The 27993-nt window shown below is 39.4% G+C and overlaps 1 long non-coding RNA gene across 1 annotated transcript; it reads left to right on the plus strand.

Annotated features, from left to right (window-relative positions):
* The first annotated feature begins 80 nt into the window (after window positions 1-80).
* LOC147377906 (uncharacterized) lies at window positions 81-27959 on the plus strand. The gene is made up of 2 exons (XR_015142465.1): window positions 81-244; window positions 27811-27959. It is a non-coding gene; the product is annotated as an uncharacterized LOC147377906 (long non-coding RNA).
* The last annotated feature ends 34 nt before the right edge of the window (window positions 27960-27993 follow it).

The raw sequence follows: 27993 nt of genomic DNA on the forward strand, positions 1-27993 counted from the left end.
CTCTGCCCACCTACCTCCTCACCAGCACGCTTTCTGTCTTCAGTTCTAATAACGAGCACCCTTCCCCACTGTGCCTTCAGGACAAGGGTCATGAAGAGCCCTTCTCTTCACAAATGCCTCACAGAGATACTGGCCCTGGAGTTTCCTCCTACCCAGCTCACAAAAGCTCACGTTATACTCTTCTCAAACTTCCTTCATTTGAATGTGCCATCCGTTTCCTGCTTAAGCTCTACTGATTCAAAAGGTATGATCTTACCTATATGCATTTATTTTGTTGTAGTTAACAACAAAATATTGTTGTAGTTAACAAGATAGAAAATTTTTTGTAGTTAACAAGATACAACATCCTAGTATTTGCTTTATCTGTTGTAATTTTATCAGTCTTGGTATGTGTAATGTAGAAGGTACTGAATATCTACCTGTCGATTGAATGAATGAACCTATTTTGGGTGTAATATTTCCTGAATTACAGTTTCTAACATCAGTATTATTCCAGTAAGATCACTAACGGTCAAACTATATGTTTTGTATAGTGTGATGCAGAAAAAGAGTTCGTATTTTCCAGAGTTGCTAAGAGAGCAGTGAACAGAAACATGCTGTAGTTTGCAGTTGTCCTGATGAATTTAGAAAGGACCCGGATACCTTATACCAGACCTTGTTTCTTAAGTTGACATTCTTATACTTTAAATTGCCAAAGTTCTGTCTTTTCACTGGCAGCACAACATTGATACAGTTGTTAAATCACCAACATAATTTTTTCCTAGCAAAAAAATATATGCTTAATAAATTCAGTTAAGCAACTGATTATTGAGTGCCTCAACAGCATAGGTAAGATAGCTCCAGCAGTCGTGTGAAGAATGGATTGGACAGGAGAGATTGGAGACAAAAAGTTTAGTTAGCCGTCTATTGCTGTACTCAAGCTAAATATTTACTGAGCTTTGTTAGTACTTTGCTTTGGCCGTTTCAGTCCTGCTTAGTTTTGGGGTGGGGCTTGTGGAGCAAAGCTGGTGTTTGAGCTGTTCTGGCGAACTCTTCTGAATTACAGTGTTTACTTTCTTTTTCTGCGTTGCCTTTTCTTTCTTTGGTCAACCAATTAAAAAAAAAAGAAGATATCTTCCAGGGACTTCGAGTTACTAGTTGGGAAACAAAATATTAAACACAGGGAAAGTAATAGCAAATTATTTAAGCAGCAGAGGAGTTATCAGAGGGTGGCTTTGGATTAATATCCAAATTAATGGCTTTGGTGATAAGGGCCAGAAGTTTATGAGACTAAGAGGTGACTGTGGGCTGAGTATCTTGGGAAATTTTCATGAACTTGAATGATAGGCTAAGAACTGAAAAGAGAAAGGAAGACTTTCATGGAAAGAGAAATTCTAAGAAAGGCAGAGTTGCAAGAAAGTCTTAATTTTCTTATCATTTGTTTTTATCCCTCTGGTCTTCAAAGCACAGAGCTGTCTGAGTTATGAGCAGGGTGGGGATGTGTTATCGCTCAATGGGGGAGTCTCCTCCACTTCCTTTTTTCCCATTCTTCAAGGCTCAGTCAGACTTGAAATGCTTGTCTGGCGTGTTGAATTACTACCTGTTTTCGAGTCTGGCAAAAGTTCTTGTTAAAGATCCACTTAAATTTCAGACGAGAACTAAAATTGAATATATTTTAATTCTGACATTCATAGGGATGCTGTTTCTTCCAGATGTATAAATGGAAGGTCTCTCTATATTCTGAAAATTATTCTGTAAATCATGAGTAAAATTACAATCCCTCATGTCAAAGGAGAATTATGGAAAGAAGTCTATAATTGAGTGCAGACTGGTTACATATACTGATTTGGGTGCACTATATATATGATTATACATATGAGATGAACAATTTGTTACTTGCAATAGCCTTATGAGGTAATACTATAAAATCATCCCAATTCTGTAGACAGAAAACTATGGTAAAGTTATAGACTTAATGTCCCACAATTGAAAAATGAGGGAACCAGTCATCAAACTGAAGTGAGTGACTCCCTGTAAATGCCTTGAAAAGTTATGTAACTGATCTGGTTCCTTGTCTGTAAAATCTAGGAGGCTGAATTAGATAATTGTGACATTTGCCCTCATGTTAAAAGTTAAGTATTTGGTTCACATCCTCAGTCCCTGCTCTTTTCACAAAACTCAAGTTTGAAGCTTTCTGTTTCTCACTTGCAAAGAAATTATTTCTTCCCTCATAGAAAATTTGAAAAGAATTATTCTGTTTTCTTGAATGACCTAAAGAGAATTACATACCAGGTCCATGATGAGCATCTTCCAGCTTAAAGTTTTTATCTTCCTGACTTTTCCAACTGATAGAGGACCTATACTTAGGATTCCGTTTAGAAAATTGTCCTGTATTATGACAGTCTTCAACATGTCAGTGAATAAGAAGTGGCTCCAATTTGGGTTCCACTGATATTTAATGGTTAATCTCAGTTTGTTTAAGTCTATCTACCCTCACAAATGGAGAAGGCAATGGCACCCTACCCCAGTACTCTTGTCTGGAAAATCCCATGGACAGAGGAGCCTGGTAGGCTGCAGTCCATGGGGTCGCTAAGAGTCGGGCATGACTGAGTGACTTCACTTTCACTTTCATGCATTGGAGAAGGAAATGGCAACCCACTCCAGTGTTCTTGCCTGGAGAATCCCAGGGACAGAGGAGCCTAGTGGGCTGCCGTCTACGGGGTCGCACAGAGTCGGACACAACTGAAGCGACTTAGCAGTAGCAGCAGCAGCACCCTCACAAAAGACCGAGTAAGGCTATTCTAATATTGAATTTTTTTACATGGACTGTAAACGGTTTTTCCTGAATTGGTCTAAATGAAACACACTTCTCTCCCCTTGCACCAGCTTATATCCTGTGTGCACCAGCCTTGTAGGACATGAACATTCCACATAGTCCAGCCACCTCAGCATTAGGGGGATAAGGGGCACCGTGACAAGGAAAGAAGAAAGAAGAGAGGGGAGGCCTAGCTTTGAAGCAGAATAAAGCTCTGCTTTGTTCACCATGTCTTGGTTTTGACTAGAATAATTTCAGCCAAGCTCTGAGTTCCATGATTATCTCTGCCTCCTGGAAATGGCGTGCAGCAGCTGCCACTGGAGCAGCTTCTTGCATGGCCTGCAGTACAGAAGACAACAGGGGGTGTGAGAAAAGTCACCCACCACCACCACCACCTTAAAATTAATGAGGGAAGTTAACTTTCAGAGCCTGTCTCTTAAGTACAGACATGGTAGAATAACTGAAATGTCTTTGAGGCAAAGTTTTCCATTCCAAAATAGGATGCAAGGGTTAAAATGCCAATCCCCCTGAAGAAAGAACTCACTGATAGTTCAACTCAGAGAGAAGTGTACCTGAGATAGGAGGGGGCAGAGAGTTTTCTAGTGGAGATTCCCCAAGGGAGAAAAGACAGAATTGGGGTTGAGATCTACAAGTTTTGTGTACTTAATTATTTTAGTTTAATAAAACAAAGGATTCCACGCATTTAGTGTGTTCTGTCTCAATAATAAAGAGGCATGGTACAGATGAACCTAGTTCCCGGGCAGGAAAAGAGATGCAGATGTAGAGAAGAGACTTGCGGAAGCAGTAGGGGAAGAAGAATATGGGACAAATTGAGACAGTAGCATTGATAAACACACACACACACACACACACGCACGCACACACACTATCATGTGTAAAATAAATAGCTAATGGGAAGGTGCTGTATAACACAGGGAGTTCACTGAATGGTTTGTGGTGACCTAGATGGGTGAAATGGGGGTCAGGCATGGAAGGAAGTTTCAAGAGGGAGGGGATATATGTATGCATATAACTGATTCGGGGCTTCCCAGGTGGCTCAGTAGTAAAGAATCTGCCTGCCAGTTGAAGGAGACAAAGGAGATGTGGGTTCAGTCCCTGGTTGGGAAGATCCCCTAGAGGAGGAAATGGCAGTCCATTCCAGTATTCTTGCTGGGAGAATTTCATGGACGGAGGAGCCTGACAAGCTACAATCCATGGGGTTGCAAAGAGCTGGACATGACTGAACAACTGAGCATGCACATAGCTGACTCACTTTGCTGTACAGCAGAAACTGACACAGCATTGTAAAGCAATTATTCTCCAATTAAAAAAAAAACACCAAATAAAGAGGCAGCCAAAGGAGTCATTGATTGAATCTTCAAGAACCCAAGGAATTATTTTTTACTTCACTGTCCAGGTTACACTCCAGTGAATGTAAAACACCTAATTCTAGTGGAAAAAGAAGACCTACTAAGTACTTCCTTTACAATACACAATAAATCATAGGAAACATAGGGAAGAAATCTTGAGATGGGGGTGAGTGTTTGGGAATAAGAGGATCTAGCCCCTCATTTTGTTCAAATACAGTGCTGATGACACACAGGGATGAGAGAGGAGTATGGTCAGAATGTGACCTTGGAATTCAGGGATGCTCTCCTGAGAGGTGAGAGAGATGGACCAAGAAGCAGGGTTGTTTCTCCTGGAGTGAGTAAAATGGAATGCTGATGGAGTGCTAAAGTTAGAAGCTTCAGAGTATCTGATATCTTCTATTATTTGCTTTATTTTTCTTTCTTCCTGTTTTCTTTTTCTTTCCCCCTAACAATCTACTGTTACTCATTCAGAGAGTCATGTATGACTCTCTGTGACCCACCAGGTTCCTCTGTCCATGGACTTCTCCAGGAAAAAATATTGGAGTGGGTAGCCATTCCCTTCCCCAGGGGACCTTCCTCAAGCCACGGATTGAACCCGGGTCTCCTGCATTGCAGGCAGATTCTTTACCTTTTAAGCCATCAGGGCACCACTTCTAAACCATTTCTTTCACCTTTATATTTCTGTTTCTCTTCTATGACTCATTCTTCAGTATTTAAATGCATCTAAAGGTGATTCTCCTCTTCCATTTTCTGGAGAATATCTGTAGCTCTGGAAAATATCTTTTGTGTCCCATGCTCTAGTTTAGGTAACTACCAATCTGGACTGAAGCCCTTTACACAGGATGGTGCCTATGGATCTGCCAGAAGGAATGCTGCTTGCAATTGCTTTTCAGAAAATGTCACAGTACTTCTACTAGTTTGAAAAACTGATAGTTATTAAATAGAGTTTTCTGAGAGACTTCTAGGCAGTACATGAACCTCTTAGCAATTTTATAGCAATTTTTGATTTTACCAAAAGGCGAAGGAGCAAAGTTAGAATATCTTGGTGAAATGTTAAATTAGTGCTAAATACCCCATATAGGGATAGGATAATGGATATGTAGGTCTTTAATAAATTAAAGAATGGGGAAGTGAGCAAAGAAATATTTAAATTGATTTTTTAAGGTAAAAGCTGGAGGAGAATTTAAGTAGATACGATTTATTCACAATGACTAGATTTAGTTCTCATACCTATGTACATCATTCTAAATATTTTCAGCTGCAGTCAGACTACTGAAGACCTTTAAGGAGTTAAATACAAAATAAAATATATTTTATTTGAGCCTACCATGCACATTTGGTCTTTTAGCTGATGTTATATGATGAATATATTCCTGTTTACCTATTAGCATACACTAAGGTTCCACTGTGGTCACACCTTTAGAAAGTTACCTTCTAAGGATAAAATATAAATAGATGTCGCATTCACTTTATGTGGCTTTTGGGGGGTTGTTATTATATCTTTTCTTTTCAGAGGACATGTATTTCTAATAGTTTCCTCTTAGCCAAAAGTCTGCATTTTAGTTTCAAAAAGAGATCCCAATGAATAACGGAAGCAAAATTTCACCTTTGAAGGAGTAAATAACCACTAAGCAGTTCATCCTGACTTCTCTGCTGAGACTGGAATCATTTAGGGTCTCAACATAACCACTTTTTTGAGCAAGAAGAAACATATCCTCAGTAGTAACATAAATAAACTACTCAGTTTCTTTGTGGTTTAAGTGCCGCAGGGATTAGGACAAACACAGGGAATAAAAGGGCGATTCTAGGTACTTTTATAGGGCAATTCCAGGTACTTTTATAGAGAAGACGTATCTGCCCTAATCTTGAAGTTAGTTTTAGTCAATCTACGTGTTACAGTACTGACATGAATCAACTTTCTCTAAATCTTGAGTGATGAGGAAAATGAACAAGTTGGGTGGAGCTCAGAAATAAACAGAAGATCCTTAGCATGTATGGGCATGATCTGGACTGGTATCAGTTAATAGGAGTTTTGAGGGAGGAGGGGTCATATTTGTAAACAAGTTGCAAACATACTGTTGCAAATAATTTGCAAGCAGTGCAGAATGAAAGACGTATTATAAGTATACAAGTAGCTGGCCTAGAATTAGCATTTTTTTGTTGTTGTTGTTGTTAAAAGTAAATGAAAGCAGAATTGCTTGATTTCTCATGACTTTGCAACTCTCCATTGTCTCAAGAGTAGTTCAAGATATCCATCCACCCCAGAATTCTGTATACTAAGGGTGGAGTGTGGGCCTTGTGCTTTGCTGAGTCCTCTACTGGGCTTTTTCCTTGACTCAATATTTTGACTTACTATGTGAATTGTGACTAATTGCTTGGTACCTTCAGGCCACCAGTTTCCCCTAGCAGCATAGTAAGTGCTTACTTGCAAAAGTCTTTGTGTGTGAAAATGTGTGTGAAATACCCACTTTAAAATAATTCATACATAATGAATGCTTATAATTCTAAAATATTTTTTTAAGAAATGCATTTAAAGCTTTCAGTTTTCACGTAGACTATTAAAGTGATTTCATGCCATTCAGACTGTTTTTTCCTCTTCTTCCTGCTGCTGCTGCTACTAAGTTACGTTAGTTGTGTCTGACTCTGTGCGACCCAATAGACAGCAGCCCACCAGGCTCCTCTGTCCCTGGGATTCTCCAGGCAAGAATACTGGAGTGGGTTGCCATTTCCTTCTCCAATCCTCTTCTTCCTAGGGGTTAAATTTATGTCAATTACATGTAGCTTTGCATTCAGAAATTGAATAGATTTCAGCAAATTCTCTACTGCTTCCTACAGAATAGAAAGAGCCCACTTCCATTTTTACAGTACTGTGATGTTTTCATGGATGTGTTTGGTGATTCCAGATTTATTACCCTAATTATGAGCTAATGAGCAAAGAGCTTTGCAGGGAAATTTGCATCACTTGCTAAAGTAGGACAAATGATCAGCTTAACCAAGATAAAACATCTTGTGTTGTTTGGGACCCTTTAACTCACCAGCAGGGAAGCCTATCCCAGCCAAGTTAAAGCAGTTTTCAGAGAAAGGGAGTGACTGCTACCTTGAAAACAATAGCTCTCCTGCAATTTTAAGGAGTTTGCTTGGCTGCATCCAAATGTCTTTGAATCCCTTTTAATTAGAGCTCTCCTTTAGCCACTTCGACAACCCTTTCTTACTATTTCTAAGAAGAACGCAAAGGAAGATATTGTCTGATCTCCTTACAACCCAATCAGGAGATTGGAAATAATTTAACGTAAAGAAAATGTAGCATACGTATAGACTTTTTAACTTGGTATTAAGCTTTCTTCTCTTTTGCTGTTGCTTAGTCACCCAGTTGTGTCCAACTCTTTTGTGACCCCATGAAATGGGATTTTTCCAGGCAAGAATACTGGAGTGGGTTACCATTTCCTTTTTCAGGGGAACTTCCTGACCAGGTATCGAACCCGTGTCTCCTGCCCACATCTCCTGCGTTGCAGGCAGATTCTTTACCATTGAGCCACCGGGGAAGCCCCATTTTCTTCTCTTAACACAGTACAAATATTTCATTTTAATATTTTTTTCCTCTGGGAGCCAGAAAAGATAGAGGTGTATGTTTTACTTTCATTTCTCTTTCCTTCATGTTGTCTCATACAGAAAATAACTTTAGATTTGTTTTGGAGTTAGATGATCATCACCTTAATAAATAAGTTAAGGACCTGATTTTTAGCCTTTACTTCCTCTTTCCAAGTATATCCTAATATGATTCTTTGGAGAATTCTGAGAAATGATACAAAGTATCATATAAGGGGACCACCAGGGTGTTCTTAAGAGATATAGTAGGAGAGGTAAGGAAATTAGTCAGCTAAATTAACTAGTTGTTTTAGAAGACATGAGATCTTTAGTGCCATCACGTTATGCCTCATTAGCTATGTTAGTTGCCTGACATTGTCATTATTCTACCCACTTCTTTCTGTGCAGTTTCACCGTGTCAGCTTTGATTTCCCCTGTACTTATTTTTTTCCAGCTTAAAGCTATTATATCACCTTCCATGAGCATTGATTTTTAGTCAGGTGTCACAAATTTCCCACTCATCATTTCCTTGCAAGCATAAAACTGACTGTTATGGCTACTGCTGCACCCTTTCATTATTTCAGAGTTAATCACTTATTCCTATTGGCCAGTTCTAGCATCCTCCTTCCATATTAAACTCAATGTTTAAATCTTTAAATGCTCTAATTGACAAACACTGAAACAACTTCCTATCAGTGTGCTTTGACCAAACTAAATCAGTAAGAGAACAAGGAAGAGACATCTGATACAAGCATTTGTTTTAAACAATTGTAAAGTATCTATTGTTTGTCCAGAATTGTAACAGACGATGTTGGAAGTGTGACAGAAATACCACCTTATCTTTACAGTGCAGTTGCTCCTCACTAGCCATAGAGGATGAACTCTAGGAGCACTCTCAAATACCAAAAGCCAAGGATGCTCAAGTCCCTTCTATAAAATGGCATAGTATTTGCATATAACATACTGCACATCCTCCTGTATATGTTATAATACCTAATGCAATGTAAATACTACGTAGGTAGTTGTAAATACAATGAAAACGATTTATAAAATAGTTGCTGGAACACAGCAGATTCAAGTTTTGCTTACTGGTACTATCTAGAGCTTTTTTCCAAATATTTTTGATCTGTGATTGGTTGAATCTGTGGATGCAGAACCCAAGGATATGGAGGGCCAACTGTACTTAAAGTCTTGCTATGTGAAGCAATTTTGAAAGAAGAGTTAGAACCTCAACTATAAAGTTTACTCTTTTCTGTTTGCTGCTGCTGCTGCTAAGTCGCTTTAGTCGTGTCTGACTCTGTGCAACCCCATGGACAGCAGCCCACCAGGCTCCTCTGTCCATGGGATTCTCCAGGCAAGAACACTGCAGTGGGTTGCCATTTCCTACTCCAATGCATGAAAGTGAAAAGTCAAAGTGAAGTCCCTCAGTCGTGTCCGACTCCTAGCGACCCCATGGACTGCAGCCTAGCTGGCTCCTCTGTCCATGGGATTTTCCAGGCAAGAGTACTGGAGTGGGGTGCCATTTCTGTTTAGCTTAGTTTTAACTTGTCTGGACTGCTTTAAGGAGAAGGCAATGGCAACCCACTCCAGTACTCCTGCCTGGAGAATCCCATGGACGGAGGAGCCTAGGCTGCAATCCACCGGATCACTGAGAGTTGGACATGACTGAGCGACTTCACTTTCACTTTTCACTTTCCTGCATTGGAGAAGGAAATGGCAACCCACTCCAGTGTTCTTGCCTGGAGAATCCCAAGGACGGCGGAGCCTGATTGGCTTCCGTCTATGGGGTCACACAGAGTCAGACATGACTGAATCGACTTAGCAACAGCAGCGGGATTGCTTTAAATTTTAGAAAAATTCAGTAAGTCAATAACTTCTTGTGTTTTTTTAAGCAATGTAAGAAGCAATAATCTTTATTTTTTTTTAATTTTATTTTATTTTTAAACTTTACATAATTGTATTAGTTTTGCCAATAATCTTTAGAATTTCAAACAATGAATTGACATTTTTTGTTTGTTTGTTTGTTTGTTTGAATTGACATTTTTGAAACAGAAACAAGCATTGCCAATTGAACTTTTTAGTGTAACTCTCACTACCAGAGCTGACACAACTGTATCAAAAATACAATAAATCTCTTAGAAATTGGTAGGACGTAACACTTTCTCACCAATTTTTTGATTAAAGTTTGTTTAATAAACAAGTATTTTTTTTCTCTAGAAAAATAAAAGCTAAAATGAACTCTAGCTTTATGGAAAAGAACTAGTTTACAGCAGTATCTGTCTTAAGCAGAATAAAGACCATCACTTTTAAAGAAAAGATGGTATATATATTCACTTGACACAGCCACACAGAAGTCATAGCATACAAACACAAGATTTCTAAGAAAGAAATAGGAGAAAACCACAAGTATAGTCACCTCATTTTGTCAAATGTTATACAACTACATGTTGGAAGTGATTTTTTAAAATTGTGTTTTTAGGGAAAAAGTGAGAAATGGGGGTCAGGAGGAATTTACATCATGTTCCGTAGCAACTCAAATATTTTTAAGTTTCTCTTTGAGATATGTGGTAAAGAACAGCTTTGAAAGCATGTAATATGTATAAAAATACTGTAAGAGGAAATGTTATTTCTCTAAAGTGTAAGTGAGAGATTAGATTACAAATGTTGACCCAACCAACAAGAAGGATTATAAAACTGCACAGTCTTTACCTGGTAAGTCACATCTCTGTCTTTGCAAAATAATTTCTTCTTTTCAGGGTCGTTTCCAACTTTTTGTTCAGTCTGTCATGTTTCTAGTCCTGAAAGGCAGCAAACTTTATTGGAAAGAACATCAGGGCAATAGAGTTATCTGAATAGAAATTCCATATTACTCTCCTTGGTCAGGTAGCAAGCTCATTTTCTACAGTAAAATGTGAATAATTCTAAAGGCCAAACTTGCCTATATCATAGGAATGTTGTTAAAATAAAACAAGGTAACAGATTTGAAAGCATATGAAGAAAAACGTTTCTTGGGCATCTATTAAATTTCCGAATCATGAATTATATGCTTATATTTGGTGTATTTAAGCTCATTTAAACATGAAAGCACCGTGGCAAATATCATTGGAGAGGCAGTAGGGGGCTTCCTTGGTTGCTCAGTGGTATAGAATCCACCTGCCAATGCAGGAGATATGGCTTTGATCTCTGGTCCAGGAAGATTCCACATGCTGTGGAGCAACTAAGCCCATGTGCCTCAACTACTGAACCCGGGAACTGCAGCTGCTGAACCTGGGAACTGCAGCTACTGAACCCACGCACTGCAGCTACTGAACCCACGCACTGCAGCTACTGAACCCACACACTGCAGCTACTGAACCCAAGTGCTGCTACGCCCAAGAGCGCATGCTCCACAACAGAGAAGCCACCACAGTGAGAAGCCTGCGCACCTCTAATAGAGAGTAGCCCCTAATTGCTGCAACTAGAGAAAAGCCTGCACAGCAACAAAGACCCACCACAGCCAAAAATAAATGCATAAATAATAATCAAAAGAAAAGTTGGTAGGATGCATTAAAAAAAAGAAAAACTTAACAGATTATCCATCCAACTGCTAAGCATTTATAATACTTGATCCAGTTTTCCAGAAGTTTTCTATATGGATAGCCTATTCCTATTTCATATGCCATTAGTGGTTTGAGTATCCTGAATTTAGGTCTTTATTTTTGCTGAATTATATTAGTTATTGTAAATATGCCCTGTAATTCTCAATACCGTATATCATGTAATGTTACTACAAAGGTTCCTTGTATCTTTTTTCCCATTGATTCTAATCCACACCGTAGAAACTTTGGTTAACACCTATCCCTCTCCAGCCTTCCTTTAGAGGAATTTCCTGCTTACACCCCTTTTACTGTATTATTTATTCTGTTATATAAGATGGCAGTGTAGAAAGCCTACTCTGCAAATAGTAATACACTCCCAGAAGATGAGATAGCTAGAGTAGGTTAATTTTTCCTTTTCTTTGGTAATTACACTTAGCAATTTTAGAAACTCCAAATTACTGTATTACTTAAGACAGAATAAAATGCAATATTTGGCATAAATTTATATATATATGTATATACTATATATATATTCAGCATTTTTTTTTTCAGCTGCAGCATCTGACACTGCTTAGCAACAGTGGTTAAATTATTTGAAAGACAGCAAACATTTCTTACTCCATTAATATGGCTTGGAATTACTGTTTTATCTAATCTTATGTACATAGAGGGGCTTCCCAGTTGGTGCAGTGGTAAAGAATCCACTTGGCAATGCAGAAGACGCAAGAGATGTGGGTTTGATTCCTGAGTCAGATAGATCCCCTGGAGTAGGAGATGGGAACCCACTCCAGTATTCTTGCCTAGAAAATTCCATAGACAGAGGATCCTGGTGAGCTATAGTCCAAGGGGTCACATACAGTCGGACACGACTGAGCACACAGACATGTACATAGAGAGACACTACAAAAAGAAAAGAGTAATTAATGCATTGGTATTTCTCTTCTGGAGTAACTGTCTTCAATCTTAATTGGAAGCTTCTTAGAGAAAATATATCTTTAGGGGTTTTAACATGATGCTCCTTTCAGAATGCACATAGTGACTTAAACATTTATTTCCTCAAAACATGTTTGTGGATTCAAGATAAAATTCCTTTATAACTAATGAATCTCTCAGTAAATATATCTTAAGATAAAAGGCCTAGTTTTTCCAGTTATGTACAGAAATACAAGTCTTGCTTAAGATTATCTTGCATCTGTGCTAATATTGCTCAAGATTCCTGATCGTCCACAAAATTTGCTCATCAGCCCCCATGGAAACATGAGTAGATTAAAATTATTTCAGTAATGTCTCAAAATTACAGCAAATGAATCAAAATATCAGCTCTTCTCTCCTAGTATTTCTCCTAAAATCCAATCATGCATGTCTACAGAATTTTCTAGTTCTACAGAATGAGACTCTTCTGTTCCTGGACCCTTTTCTTCTTATTCTTCTTTTAAAGTAGGCATCTAACTATATATCTTAATTTTAAACTCGTCCCCCAAATCCTCAGTTCCTTAATTTTACTTAAGATCTTCATTCTCATGTGGCTGTTTGTTTGAACTGGTTTTTGCCCTAAATCATTCCTACCGTCAAATAATTAAGCTGATGAACAATATTATATAAAATATGCAATAGTTTATTTAAAATAGAAAAGGATGAACTGGACTAACTATAGAAAATAATAATGATTGAATATATAGGGAAACATATGGAAAGTCCATGGCATAGCAACCAGCACTGAAGACACCCGGTAATTTTTCAACATTATTCTTTCATACTTTCCCCAATCATCCCTGTGAAAATATTTAATAATAAACTTAAAATCATCATAAGAAATTGAAATTCCTTTTGAATTAGACAAAAGAAGATTATATTAAACATAAGTTTTTATGTTATACTTTATGCAAAATCAGAAAAAAATCCATTTCCACAGGTAGAGGGTAGAAGTGGGAAAAGGAGGGAAGAACTTTTCATTTAGTTGACCGAAGACTAAGCCAGATTTGACCTCTAGCAGCAGTCTTTTCCTATTCCTAGAAAATTAAAAGATATCAGGCCCTGGAAATCCCCCAGTGAATTCAGAGTTTATTTTATGCACTATATTTTGTTACTCCCGATTGTTTTAGTTGCATTTTTCTTCTGCATATTGATTATCTTTGGTCTCAGCTACCATTTATTGCTCCACTATTCATATTCAGCACCCTTTTCTCTGCAGATATGTTCATCTAAATGCTGCTGCCGGGCTTCCATTGCTGGGATCACATAATTCTTTTCTGAAAACCCCTTAGGTGCCTAAATTGGGTTTTGAGGTCATCTGTCAACATTCCCATTGTTATTCCCGGCTATTGCTCTACTTCTGTTTCTTTCTCCTACTTGCTTCTTCATGACCTGCCTATAAACCTATAGCCACACTCCTCTACATTCATTTCTGAACTTTCTTCAATACTCAGCTCAAAATCCACTTTATATATAAAGCTTTTCCCATTTTAGTAAAAGCTAATGAAGCTCTTGGGCCATTTTCAGAGAGAACACTTGGTTGTACAGTTGGTTCCAATCTCACCAATGTGCTCTTCTTCTTACATAAAATGAGTTTAAAGATATGTACAAACGTGAACATGATCACATGTGTTTGACTCTTCTTTAATTAGGTTATCTTGAGTAGAAACTGCACTCTAACACATATCTTAGGCTCTCTCCATAGTGCAAATGCACGGATATAAGCAATAAATGCTCAAACATATTTTAGGTGATCATAAATAAAACATATACTGATCTAGAACGACGCGCCTAAATCCATAGTTGAGATGGCGAATACTAATCTTCTGTGTCTACAGCTCTGTAATTACCTCACTAATTCTGGCTGCTATCTTTCTAAAGGACTGGTAAAGATTACCAGATGTGTAGGAATATACTTTTCATTGACAAGCGGGGTAGTGAAAATGCAATCTTTAGAAGAGTTGTTTTTCTATATTCTTTTATTTTTGTTTCTGTAGTAGGTGCTCATATTATCACTTGTAGTGTTTGGTCTACTTTTTCTGTGTGTGTGAATGTGTGTGTGTGTGTGTGTGTGTTTTAGTTCCTCAGTTGTGTCCGACCCTTTGAGAACTCATGGACTGCAGCCCACCTTCTCTGTCCATGGAATTCTCTAGGCAAGAATACTGGAGTGGATAGCCATTTCCTTCTTTAAGGGATCTTCCCAACACAGGGATCAAACAGGGGTCTCCTGCATTTCAGGCACATTCTTTACCATCTGAGCCACAAAGGAAGCTCACTTTTTCCATAGTCTTCCTAATCTTTGGAAACGAAGTTGCATCTCCTTGATCACCACTTTATTAGCTTGGCAAAGGACCTATGTGGCTTCCTTGTGGCTCAGACAGTAAAGAATCTGCCAGCAATGCAGGAGACCTAGGTTTGATCCCTGGAGAAGGAAATGTCAACACACTCCAGTATTCTTTTCCCGGAGAATCCCATGGATGGAGGAACCTGGTGGGCTACAGTCCATGGGGTCACAAAGAGTCAGATACTACTGAGTGACTGACACTTTCACTTTCAAAGACATATTGGCACCAGAGGCCAATTTAGGATAAAATCACAAGTCTAAAGTCCTATTACAAAATATCACTTGATTCACAGAGAAGCATGCTAGTCACAAGCAACTAATAGAGATGCCTTTTTGTTACCGGTTGTCTTTGCACAAAATGCCGTCAGTATATCCTTTGCACACCACAAGGTGAGTGCTTTGGATACCTGGTAAATTGGTTTAGATGGGAAATAATTTCAAATAAGGTGAACTCAAATGTTCAAATAAACAACCAAGTTGACTGTGGAATTGGGAAATAGGATGCTGAAGTGGGGTAATTTTAAATGGCATGAAGTCCCTGGATAAGATCAGAGAAAAGTTCCCTTTTCACATAATACCACTTCATGGCACCTTGCTGTGGTTGTCTGCACGAGCCTGAGACAAGTCTTATCTCTGGTCCCACAGCATGAAAGCCTTTTAAACAGAGGTGGGTTACCCAAGAGAGTGCTGGGACAGAGCAGACGGCAGGGACAGTGGCAGTTCTGCCAGCTGGGTAGTTCTGGTTAGGGGCATTTCAGGATTAGGTATAGATGGCATTAATCAACAGCAGGCTCATGCTTCTGATTTGGGAAATAATTTCCAACATTCTCTTTCTAACTATATGCCTGGAGAAAGGTTTATTATTTTCATAATAACTGAGACCTGATGTCTCAGCAGAAGTCAAAAGTCTTCTCACCAAATACAGCTCAGAACTTGATGTAAACAAACTCATCCCTTCATTTAGTCGGTTGTAGTTCTTTAAGATATAATTCCCCTACTCTGGAGATTTTACATTCAGTGTCCCTACTGGAAAACCCTTCTTCCTCTGTGTTCCCACCATAGGTCCATTTTGTGCCTTGCAAACTTCCCATCTAATGCTCTTCATAATTTTGTTCCCTAGTCTCATATCCTTATTCCTTAAAGATACTGTGGAACCAAACCGATAAGTTCTGTTGGAAACAACAAAGTACCTTTTACTTGTAAAGATAAAGAACAATAGGCAAGAAATAGAGATTTAAAATTCATGGAAAGAGAAGATTCAGTTCAGTTCAGTCTCTCAGTCGTGTCCGACTCTTTGCGACCCCATGAATTGCAGCACGCCAGGCCTCCCTGTCCATCACCAACTCCTAGAGTTCACTCAAACTCATATCCATCAAGTCGGTGATGCCATCCAGCCATCTCATCCTCTGTTGTCCCCTTCTCCTCCTGCCCCTAATCCCTCCCAGCATCAGAGTCTTTTCCAATGAGTCAACTCTTCGCATGAGGTGGCCAAACTACTGGGGTTTCAGCTTTAGCATCATTCCTTCCAAAGAACACCCAGGACTAATCTCCTTCAGAATGGACTGGTTGGATCTCCTTGCAGTCCAAGGGACTCTCAAGAGTCTTCTCCAACACCACAGTTTAAAAGCATCAATTGTTCAGCGCTCTGCTTTCTTCACAGTCCAACTCTCACATCCATACATGACAACTGGAAAAACCATAGCCTTAACTAGACGGACCTTTCACCCTCTCAAAAAGGACATTCCAAGTGATATTCATCAAAAATTCACAGGACAACATCAACAACAAAAGGAAGTGATGAGTATGTCACTGGTTTAAATTTCACAGAAACCCAATGTCTCCTTGAGAGCTAGAAAGGACTTTCAATACCAAGTGGACCCAGTTTCTCATCTTACTAATAAAAGAACTGAGGCTCAGAAATACCAAGGGGTTATCCTCAGGCTGTACAGTTAGTGAAATCTGCCTCCCTGTGCTGTCGTCACTTCAGTTCTCCTTCTAAACCACCACAAAGTCTCCCATAGAATAGTGAAAGAATGAAACCTATGTTGCAAAGATATGCTTACATGTAAGGTGGCCATTTGGGAATGAAAAATAGAATTAGAAAAAACTGGAGGATAGAAGCCTGTTCAATAATCTGACCTAAATTCTAGTTATCCCAATCACATCACTTTTTAATAGCGAGTAGAATAGTTTTAAGCAAAAGGGACCCATTATTGTGACTCACCACAATCATATACAATCAGTCAATTACCTCCTATGGGGGTTTAAGAGACCCAAAAGTACATAACCAGTTTTCCAACTTATTCATTTTCTCATGCAGTACTTATCTCAAATGATTATTTCTCAGTGCTTATAACCTTCTTAAATTTTTAGATCATTTGAAACTGAGGGCTCCCTTTTCTTTGAAAAGGTAATTCCAATGTAACCTGCTTTGGGAATCAAGGTAGCACACTTAGGAAACTCCTGCACCCACAGAAAACTTTTTACCTGGTGTCTGATAAGGTGATCACCAATTGCTGTCTTAAGACGTGAAATCATCTGGGAATCTCCCAACATCACATTAATAAGTGACATATAACCAGGGCAAGGAAGACTATTGCATTCCTTATTAACCAACCAGGGTCATTTGGTAATTGGGATATCATCTGGAAAGGACAGACATCCGGGATGCCTGAAATGTAAAGTGAATTCAGGCTTGCTTGCCTGGACAAATCCCCAGTGGAAGAAAATGTATAGAACAGCTACTTGGATGCCATGTAAGGAGTTACTAGCCAGCTGAGCAGAGTGAGTGACATTTGGTTGAGGCAGGGTGTGGGCACAGTACTCCAGGCAATCTGGCTCTCGTCTTCTCTAGTATTTATTTGGCAAACTCAGCCATCGTGCCTCACTACTCCCCCTCATATCTGAAGCAGTCATCTTGGGGTAAGAAGATTTATTATAGATTTCACATAGTATTAAAGAGCTTTTCACAGAGAGCAGATCCTCCTGGGAAACATGGCCAGGTCAAAGAGGAATGGACGGCAGCAGTGACTCTGACCTGGCCTAATCACCCTCAACCAATTTTGGCTTCCTTGCTTTCCCAAGACCTTTCTTTATATTTTCAGATGAGCCCTAATCAAGTTGCAATCTCTTGAGACAGGATTGGGCTTCCGTGGTGGCTCAGATGGTAAAGAATCTACCTGCGATGTGGGAGACTGGAGTTCGATCCCTGGGTCGGGAAGGTACCCTGAAGAAGGGAATGGTAACCTGCTCCAGTATTCTTGCCTCGAGAATCCCATGGACAGAGGAGCTTTGCAGACTACAGTCCATGGGATTGCAAAGAGTCGGCCACGCCTGGAGGACTTGCGCTTCACTTAGATAGGATAGAGACAGCACATCGTAAGACAGAGGCTCCATTTTTCTCAAGAAGCTGAGAAGGTGTGAGTGCTGGAAGGAAGAAAGGCAGTCAATCATCTTCTTTGTTTACAGCTTCTATTTAGGGCAAAGCCAAGGTTTCCTCATCTTGATAAACAGTGTAGCTGTTATTAAAGGGGAGTTGCCTATTCCCTGGGGACTCCTGGGTTTTTAGTTTTCTTTGTTCATTCTGGGTCTGACCTGCTAAAAGCAGGTCAAAGTTAGGGAATCAGCTCTAAGGAATTCTCTACTGCAACAGAGTTCAAGAAGGGAAATATGTGTGGGCATACACACATATGCACACATAAACGGGGGCTGTCTTGCTTGCCACCCCCCAACCGCTGCCCGTGCCACACTCAGCCTCTTGATTTCCTTTGTGATTTCATCAGGACCAGAAGTAGGGCATGTGACTAGGACAAGGAGGTTACCGTTTGAAGGTGGTAATGGAATGGGTTACATTTGTTCCATTTCCTATGCTCTTTGCATTCATGAGATCATTATCATGAAAACGGATTTGTGCTGTGCCATTTCCTGTTCTTGTTAAAATCTTTATCATGACAAGAAGGTACCAGGTTTTAACGCCTGGTGTTCTATTTAACTGTTTTCAATAACTGCTGTGTAGGGTGACTTTTCTTCCCATACCATGTTGTCTGCCCCAGAGTCAGGGTACTGCAGTCTGGGTATCTGAATGATGGTAGTAGACTGAGTTGTCTGAAGGCTCTCAAACACGAGGGTAGGGATACACATCTTCCTTCTATATCCCAACCTCACCAATGGGAGCACCTTCACAAGAGACTCTGACTTGCTGCAGTGCCTTCCACAGAGAGTTCAGATGCCCACTTTTCTTCTTCCTGACTCTTTAAAGCCCAAATGACACTCCTAGTGACAGTCAGATTGTATCACTTAAGGGGCAAGGCAGTGCAGTTTCCAATTATCATCAAACAATTTCCCCAGCATTACCATGCTGAGACTTCAGGCTGTTGATATGGATTAGATCAAAAATAGAGCATGGTATAATAAGAACCTTTGCTTCCTGGCATGGACTAGAATCAGAATAGCTAATGGTACAACACTTTCAAGCTTTTTTTTTGTAAAGTAGGTTTAGTTCTTGTGCAAGCTGCTGAATTGACAGCTCAGGATACTATGGATAGAAAAATGATAAGTTTTCCTTCTTTGCTAGTATACCTTCGGCCTGCCCTGGAGGGAATGTCTCAAGAAGAAAAAGGCAAGTTCTTTTTCCAGATTCTTTTAATCTTTGAATTCAGGAGTAGGAGTATTATCCAAGCTGCTTATTATGAGGAATGTATCAAGATGTGGCTGCTTTCCCTAAGATCAAAACTAAAATGGACAGATCATTTCATATAGGCAACTGCAAAATCATCCAGCTAAAGCCAGTTTTGAAATCATGTGTATCTTCTCACAAGTGAACTACCAATTGCTTCAAGTGAGTTTTGCAATGCACTATTTGTGGTTGAAGTTTTAAGAACTCAACATTTAGAGGAAGATAAAGTAGAGCATTTACTTTATACCCAGCACTTCCCATGATGACCCAGCACTCAAAGTAGTGGTGCTGACTGAGATGACCTAAAGACTTTAGCTTTAGGTTGAAGGATGGTGGGGTATTCAGTCTTCCAAAACTTGGTAGGGGTTAACCTCTTCACCCCTCTATTATACGGGAAAGTGAAAGTGTTAGTTGCTCAGTCATGTCTGACTCTTTGCGACCCCATGGACTGTAGCCCACCAGGCACCTCTGTCCATGGAATTCTCCAGGAAAGAATACTGGAGTGGGTTGCCATGCCCTTCTCCAGAGGATCTTCCTGACCCAGGGATTGAACCCAAGTCCCCTGCACTGCAGGCAGATTCTTTACCATCTGAGCCACCAGGAAAGCCTTTATTATTGTCATAGGACTCACCTGATATTCATAAACTTTGGAGTGAGGGCTCATTGATGCATATCAAGAGGGTTCTGAAATTCCTGAGATTGTATATAAATTTTTGTAAGCTTAAACAATTTTTTTTTTTTTCTGCCAAGAGTGTACTTCCAAGTTTTTACCTGATTTTCAAGGTGATCTGTGACATCTCACATTTTAAGAGCTGCTACTTCAGGCAGTCATATTTCATTCCTTACTTCTCTCCAGTTCCTGGACCAACTGTCACCAGTGCCACTCAGAAAATACTCAGAGGAGAGGCAGTAGATCACTAACAATACAATAATGTCTTCTTAAATGTAGACAGTACATCTACAATCATGTACATATTCACCTACTAACTCCAGCCACTTTAAGAATTCCCTTAATGAGCACTATCATTTTAAGAAGGAGAAAGAAAAATATCTGCCACCTTATAAAGGATGGAAGTCTATTATAAAATATAACAATTCTCTGAGAAACAATATGTGAATGCCAATGCAAACATAACCACATCGCCTGCTCTGATTTTTAGCAAAGCAGAGAGAAAAAAGAAGCGAAAGAGAACAGCTCCTCCTTTGCCACCTAATATCGTTCTGGGGAGTTCATAAGGTCAGGAACTTGACACTGGTTTCGAGTAGAAGCTAGTCAAGCAGGATTTCTTTGCCCTCTGGACAAATGGTTGGCCTACTTCAGGAATTCTGAATAATTGTTGCTGTTCTCTTCAGCCAGAAGTTTACCTTTTACAAACCATAGAGCTTGTGGCATTAACTTAATCCCATTGCCTGAGCGCACAAAATCAGTTTTGCTCTGCAATTATTGTTCCTAATTTATGAGTCTGAGACCTTTTTTATCTTACTTCTCGGGTCCTCACACACGGGTAGCACTCATGGGGTTGTCTAGAACTGACATAAAGTTCAGTACTCTGCCCTTCCCAGAAGGAAATCACCTCACAAATACAGAATAGTAGAGAGGGAACACATTGTCATCCTTGCTCTCTCCCCACGAAACTACTCATATTAATTCCCATTTTTGTTGTTGTTTAGTCACTAAGTCGTGTCTGCCTCTTTAGCAACCGCATGGGCTGTAGCCCGCCAGGCTCCTCTGTCCTTGGGATTCTCTGGGCAAGAATACTGGAGTGGGTTGCCATTTTCTCCTCCAGAGGATCTTTCTGACCCCGGAATTGAATCCATGTCTCCTGCTTGGCAGGTGGATTCTTTACCACTGAATAGCTGAAAAATCCATAGCCTAACAAGAGAAAGAAATCAGTTGTCTGTACTGAGATCATTACTGTGTTGTTATGAAACAGGTAATTGAATGAGTTAAATTTTTTTCATAGTCAGTCCTTGAACAAAATCAGCATCTAAGTGTGTTTGAAAAAGACATGGTCTTGGCAACCACTGGTCAAAATGCCCAGTGGTTTTATTTTCTTCAGAAAGGCAAATTTCCCTCCATTTTTAACTCCCTCTTATTATTCCTTGGTGATTTCTATTGTTTTGGAATCATTCTCAACCATACATAACAAGTACTATTAACCGTATGGGATTACCCATCTAAATTCCCAGGGAACAGAGAGTAGCTGTGAATATTTTTGTATGCTTGCTATATTATTGCTTTCAGGCTGCCTCAGATTATTAGAGTAATTTTACCAAGAATCCCCAAGCAATTGAGATCTCAGGAATTACTCTGCCTCTAATAGGAAGCCCATTAACTCTGAGGGGAAATATATTAAAGTGTTGTTCCACAAGTGGTGTGTTTGCTTAAAAGGTGTGTATACTTTGATCTAGTATAGAAAAATCTTGTCTGTTTTTTGGTAACCTATGAAGATTTTTAAATTTTGCAGTGTGTGTGTGTTTTCAAAACATCAGTCAAGGTAGTCTTCCAGCCCAGTGAAAACTTACACAGTTGATCTTGTATCTAGTTAAGCAGGCAACAAGACTAGTGCTTTGCACAGAGTTAGTTTTCCAATACTTTTGACTCATGTCTGTTGGCTTTATCATCAATTCAGTATCAAAAAGAGTTTCTTTTCTTTTTTTTTTTTTCAGTTTTCAGGTCACTAAACTTGTGATCTTTTACACAATTCACCTTGGTACCTTATCACTCAGACTTTGCAGTTGTAACTTTCTATCATCATTTCACAGGCATAGTAATAAAAAGGTTTTAATGACATTTATTTACCAAGTGTTTTGAGCTCTTGAGACTAAATTTAGTACCCACTTAAATTTGTTGAGGCTTGTTTTGTGTCCTCACAGTTTATCTGTGTTGTCCTATATGGCAGGAATTCCTTCTTTCACCATCAAATCTGAATGAAATCCTTGCTGGGTAATTTTGGTTGTAGGTTTTCCTCTTGTATCACTTTAAATATATCCTGCCACTCCTCTCTGGCCTGCAGAGTTTCTGCTGAAAAATCAGCTATTAGCCTTATGGGGATTCCTTTGTTATTTTTTGCTTTTCCTTGTGGCTTTTAATATTTTTTCTTTGTATTCAATTTTTGTTAGTTTGTTAATATGTGTCTTGTATATTTCTCTTTGGGTTTATCCTGTATGGGACTCTCTGGGCTTCCTGGACTTGGGTGGCTACTTTCTTTTCCATGGTAGGGAAGTTTTCAACTATAAATCTCCTCAAATATTTTCTCATAACCTTTCTTTTTCTTTTCTTCTTCTGGACCCCTATAATTTGAATGTTGGTATGTTTAATATTGTCCCAGAGGTCTCTGAACTGTCTTCAGTTCTTTTCATTCTGGTTTCTTTATTCTGTTCCTCAGCAGTTGTTTCTGTCATTCTATCTTCCAGCTCACTTATCTGTTCTTCTGCTTCAGTTATTCTGCTCTTGATTGCTTCTATTTTTAATTTCACTAATTGTGTTGTTCGTCGCTGTTTATTCTTTATTTCATCTAGGCCTTTGTTAAATATGTTAAACGTTTCTTACATTTTCTCCATTCTATTTTTAATATTTTGAAACTTCTTTATCATTATTCTAAATTCTTTTTCAAATAGGTTCCCTGTTTCCTCTTCATTTGTTAGGTCTTGCAGTTTTTTATCTTGCTCCTTCATCTGTAACACATTTTTTTTTTCCATTTTATTTAATTGAAGGATAATTGCTTTACAGAATTTTGTTTTCTGTCAAACATGAACAAGAATCAGTCATAAGTACACCCATGTCGCCTCATTCCCGAACCTCCCTCCCATCTCTCTCCACATCCAACCCTTCTAGATTGTCACAGAGCCCCTGTTTGAGTTCCCTGAGTCATAGAGCAAATCCCATTGGCTATCTATTTTACATATGGTATTGTAAGTTTCCATGTTACTCTCTCCATACATCTCACCTGTTTTGTTTGTTATTTCATTTTGTTTGTTATTTCATTTTTTTTTCAATGTGTGGGACTATGTTCCTGTCTTATTAGCTGTTTGGCCTGAGGTTTCCAGCAGTGGAGTTGGCACACAGTTGGGTAGAGCTGTGTCTTGGTTTTGAGATGTAGACCTCTGGGATATCTCATTCCAATTAATATTCCTCGGGGTCTGGGGTTCTGTTACATAATACTTTTGTTGGGACCATTTAAACGAATATTAAACGAATATTTAAATAGGAAGTTTTTGCCTAAAATTCTGGCGTTAGAGGCAAAGTTAAGTCCCATTCTAGTGTTCAAAAACTTTAAGTAACTGTGTTATCTCTGTTTTACCTTGATTCTCATCAGCATATAAAGTCAATATACAAAAACAGTCCTCTTCCTGGGATGGCCATGGAGCTAAACACTCAGATTTGCCTTTAAGACAGATCTTGCTGATCAGCTATAAGGAGCTCAGTTAGCTGAGACACTCCAGCTGCAGCACCTTGGCCATCCACTGCAGCATTTAAGTCAGGGCAAGACTTTTCTCAGATAATCCTAACCAAAGACTGACTGTGGCAAGGCTTCTGGCCATTCTGCCTCATGAAGACTCCTCTCTGGGGAGTCTTGATGACAGAGCTTCCTGAGACATTCTCAGAGGTGCATAGTAGTCTCTCCTGACCAAATTCTCTTTGCCTTTCCCTCCTCCATTCACAGGTCCCAAATTTGTGTCATAATCTCAAAGCTTTTGTTGCCTACTCTTGCTCCCTCTTCATTATCCTTCAAAGGCATTACTCCAATTAATTTCTTGTACTTCTATCTCCATATGATGGTCTGCTTCCCAGATGACCTAACCAGCATACCTCCCTTGAGTCCAAATCCCTCTATAGCTGCAGCCCTGTTGCTTTGTTCTTTTCTGCAATAGAACTTTGCACAAGAGCCATCTAACACTGTGGTTTCTACTGCCTACTTCCTGCTGACTTGTTAAGCCCCATCTGTCTTCTGTTACCCATGTTCCACTTAAAAAGTTTTCTCCATTGAAGCAATCTATCTCCATGTTGCAAGTCCAATAAATATTTTCCTCTCATCTTATTTTATCTTGCAGGGAGATTTGATATTATTAAGGGGGTAAAAAAGCTACTTTTCACTTGCAAATTAGAGGACCAATATCAGGTCCCAATTAAGAATATTGCCTTTCATATTAGATAACTTTCATCTGAGTCCTAGATCTGCCACTTATGAGCTGTGTAAACAGGCAAATGGATTAACTGTGCCTTAGTTTCTGTGCGTTTAGAATGGGGTAATAATGTTATCTACCTTTTGAAATTATGAGGATTAAGTTAGTTTAAGGCAATTAAAACAGTATTTGGCACAGGAATTGCTAGCCATCATTGATATTATTCAATGACACATTCTTTTGTTTTATTTCTTCTGCTCTGAGTGCTCCATCACTATTTTTCTTTCTTGGATCTTTCTTATAATAAATGAGACCTCTAAGTGTTGAAGTGCTACAGAACTTGATCAAGTGCCTACTATAATTTTTCCTGCTATACTTTCTCCTAACCCAGTGAATTTACATACCACTTAGATGCCAACAGCTCCTAAATATATGTCTTTATCCTTGACCCATATCCAACAACATTTGACATTTCTACTTGTATATTATAAACATGTCAAGTTTCACATATTAAAAACAGAACTCCTGATAACTCCCCATCTTGTCAAAACCTGTGCAACGTTTCCCCTCTCCAGCAATTTTTCTCATTTGCTCAAGTTTCAAATTGAAGAGTCTGATTTCTCCATTTCTCCTTCTCTCTACTACCACACCTTAGTCTAAACCACCATTACTTCTAGTCTGGATTATGGAAAAAGCCACCAGCCTGGGCTCCTAGCCTTCACTTTTCTTCCCCTCTGCAGCAGATTCAGCACACAATTGTCCAGTTTGTCATTGTCATTATGGAGTAAAATATTGTCAATATGGAGTAAAATTATTAATATGTCACTCTCCTCCTTAATTCAGAATAAAATCTATAATTTTCTGTTGGACTACATAACATCATCTGATCTGGCCCTTGCCTACTTCACCCATCATCTCCTTGCAGATTCACTTATTTGTTATGTTCCTAGTGGCCTACCCACTGTTTTTTAAGGAGGTAAACTCTCTTTAAGATGCCTTGGGGGCTGTGGGTTTGCACTCCCCTCTCAATACAGTGCTCCTCATTGCTTTTTGCCTGGCTGATTATTTCAGATTTCAGGTTTCAACTCAGATGGTGCTACCTCTGGGAGGCCTTCTCTGGCCAGATATGGAAAGGAATATATGTCTCATTTGTTATTCTTTTTTCTAGTACTCTTGAAAATCTGCAGTTGGTTTGGCTGTTTGCTTATTATCTGTTATTCCACACTAGAATTTAATCTGCTTCAGGGGAGAGATCTTACGTGTCTTATTCACCCACTGCCTTAGTGCAGTGCCTGGCAGACAGCACACTTTTTTTTTTTCCCCCAAGACTTTCTGGCTGCACCACACAACATGCAGAATCCTAGTTCCTCTGCTGCTGCTGCTGCTAAGTCGCTTCAGTCGTGTCCGACTCTGTGTGACCCCATAGACGGCAGCCCACCAGGCTCCCCCATCTCTGGGATTCTCCAGGCAAGAACACTGGAATGGGTTGCCATTTCCTTTTCCAATGCATGAAAGTGAAAAGTGAAAGTGAAGTCACTCAGTCGTGCCCGACTCTTAGCGACTCTGCAGCCTACCAGGCTCCTCTGTCCATGGGATTTTCCAGGCAAGAGTACTGGAATGGGGTGCCATTGCCTTCTCCCCTAGTTCCTCTACCAGTGATCAAACCTTGATGCTGCAGTGGGAGCTCAGAGTATCAATGGCTGGACTATCAGGGAGGTTCCACAGCAGGCTCGTAATAAGTTCTGACTTAATAAACAATTGAATTTGGCAGTGAACATTTTAGCAAAAGAATGTCATATTAGTGATTAACAATTTAAAGGGCCCACTCTAGATAATAGAATTATCGTAGCTCTTACTGCCTGCATTAGAAATTTTGGAAGTCAAGCAGATGAAAAAGTGTTAATATTAAAAATGTTTAAAATAGAAACTGACATTTAAAAAATTAAAATGCTAACATTTTGGTCATGGGTTTCTATATAAAACTTATGTTAATGTTTATGTAGATATTGAGGTGAAGGGAAGTTAACATCTCTTAAACATCTACTATATGCTTAGAGCTTAGCTAACTTCTTCACATAAATAAAATAGATATGTATATATATTTTTCAGAACACATTTACTTTCTACTTTCATCTTAGATTGATTTAAAATACACTATGTGTCCATAGGGTTGCAAAGAGTTGGATGTGACTGAGCACACACGTGCAGAGTTTCTAAGTATAACATTCTTACAATCTAATATTTATTTTGTTTTATGATTATAAAACAATACTTCATACATTTCCTACATAATATGAAAATTGGCACCTTAAAAAAACTTAAGAACCTATAAAGCCATTTTCCACTGGGGAGGATAATACATTTTACATTTTAATACATATCAGAAATAAGACAGTTTTTATTTATGATATGTATTAATTCCCAAAATATTTTCAGCAATTACATAAGGTAAAGAGAGGCATTTAAAAGACAGAAATGACAGCTGCCATTTAAATATTTGCTCTATAGAGAGGGCAGGACTTTGCCAGTACGACTTCAGTGAGGTAGTTGGCTGTCCATTTTACAGATCTAAAAACCTGAGGCCTAGAAAAGTTGCAGAGAAGGCAATGGCACCCCATTCCAGTACTCTTGCCTGGAAAATCCCATGGACGGAGGAGCCTGGTGGGCTGCAGTCCATGGGGTCGCTAAGAGTCAGACACGACTGAGCGACTTCACTTTCACTTTTCACTTTCATGCATTGGAGAAGGAAATGGCAACCCACTCCAGTGTTCTTGCCTGGAGAATCCCAGGGATGGGGGAGCCTGGTGGGCTGCCGTCTATGGGGTTGCACAGAATTGGACATGACTGAAGTGACTTAGCAGCAGTAGCAGTAGCAGAAAAGTTGAGTAATTTGCCTAAAAGTAGAAGTGTTAGTTGCTCAGTTGTGTCTCAATCTTTGTGACCCCATGGACTATAGCCCACCAGGTTCCTCCATCCATGCATTTCTCTAGGCAAGAACACTGGAGTGGGTAGCCATTACTTTCCCCAAGGGATCTTCTGATCCAGGGATTGAATCTGGGTCTCCTGCACTGTAGGCAGATTCTTTACTGTCATCTGAACCACCTGAATTTGCCCAAATGTACTTTGTAATTATCTCAACCAAGATTTGAATCCAGGTCTCTCTGCCTTCAAAGCTCTTAACCTCTGTTTTGGACTGAATGTCATGTATTGAAGCCCTAACCACCAATGTGATGATGTTTGGAGGTGGGGGCCTTTGGGAGATAATTAGGTTTGGATTTGGTCCAGTGTGGGGGCCCTCCTGGGCTTAGTGCCCTTGTAAGAAGAGAAAGATAGACTTCCCCCTCCCCCTTTTTCTGTCTCTCCAGGAACTTGCTCAGAGGAAAAGCCATAGGAGAACATAGCCAGAAGGTGGCTATCCACAAGCCAGGAGGCGAGCTCTCAGCAGGAGCAAGTCTGTGAGCCTGGACTACCTACCTCCAGAACTGTGAGAAATAAATTTCTCTTCTTTAAACCATCCAGTCTTTGGTATTGTGTATATTACAGTAGCC

The sequence above is a fragment of the Bos grunniens genome, chromosome 2 (genome assembly GCF_055505025.1).
Source record: "Bos grunniens cultivar Pamir isolate PY7600 chromosome 2, Bosgru_T2T1.0, whole genome shotgun sequence".
Classification (NCBI taxonomy): Eukaryota; Metazoa; Chordata; class Mammalia; order Artiodactyla; family Bovidae; genus Bos; species Bos grunniens.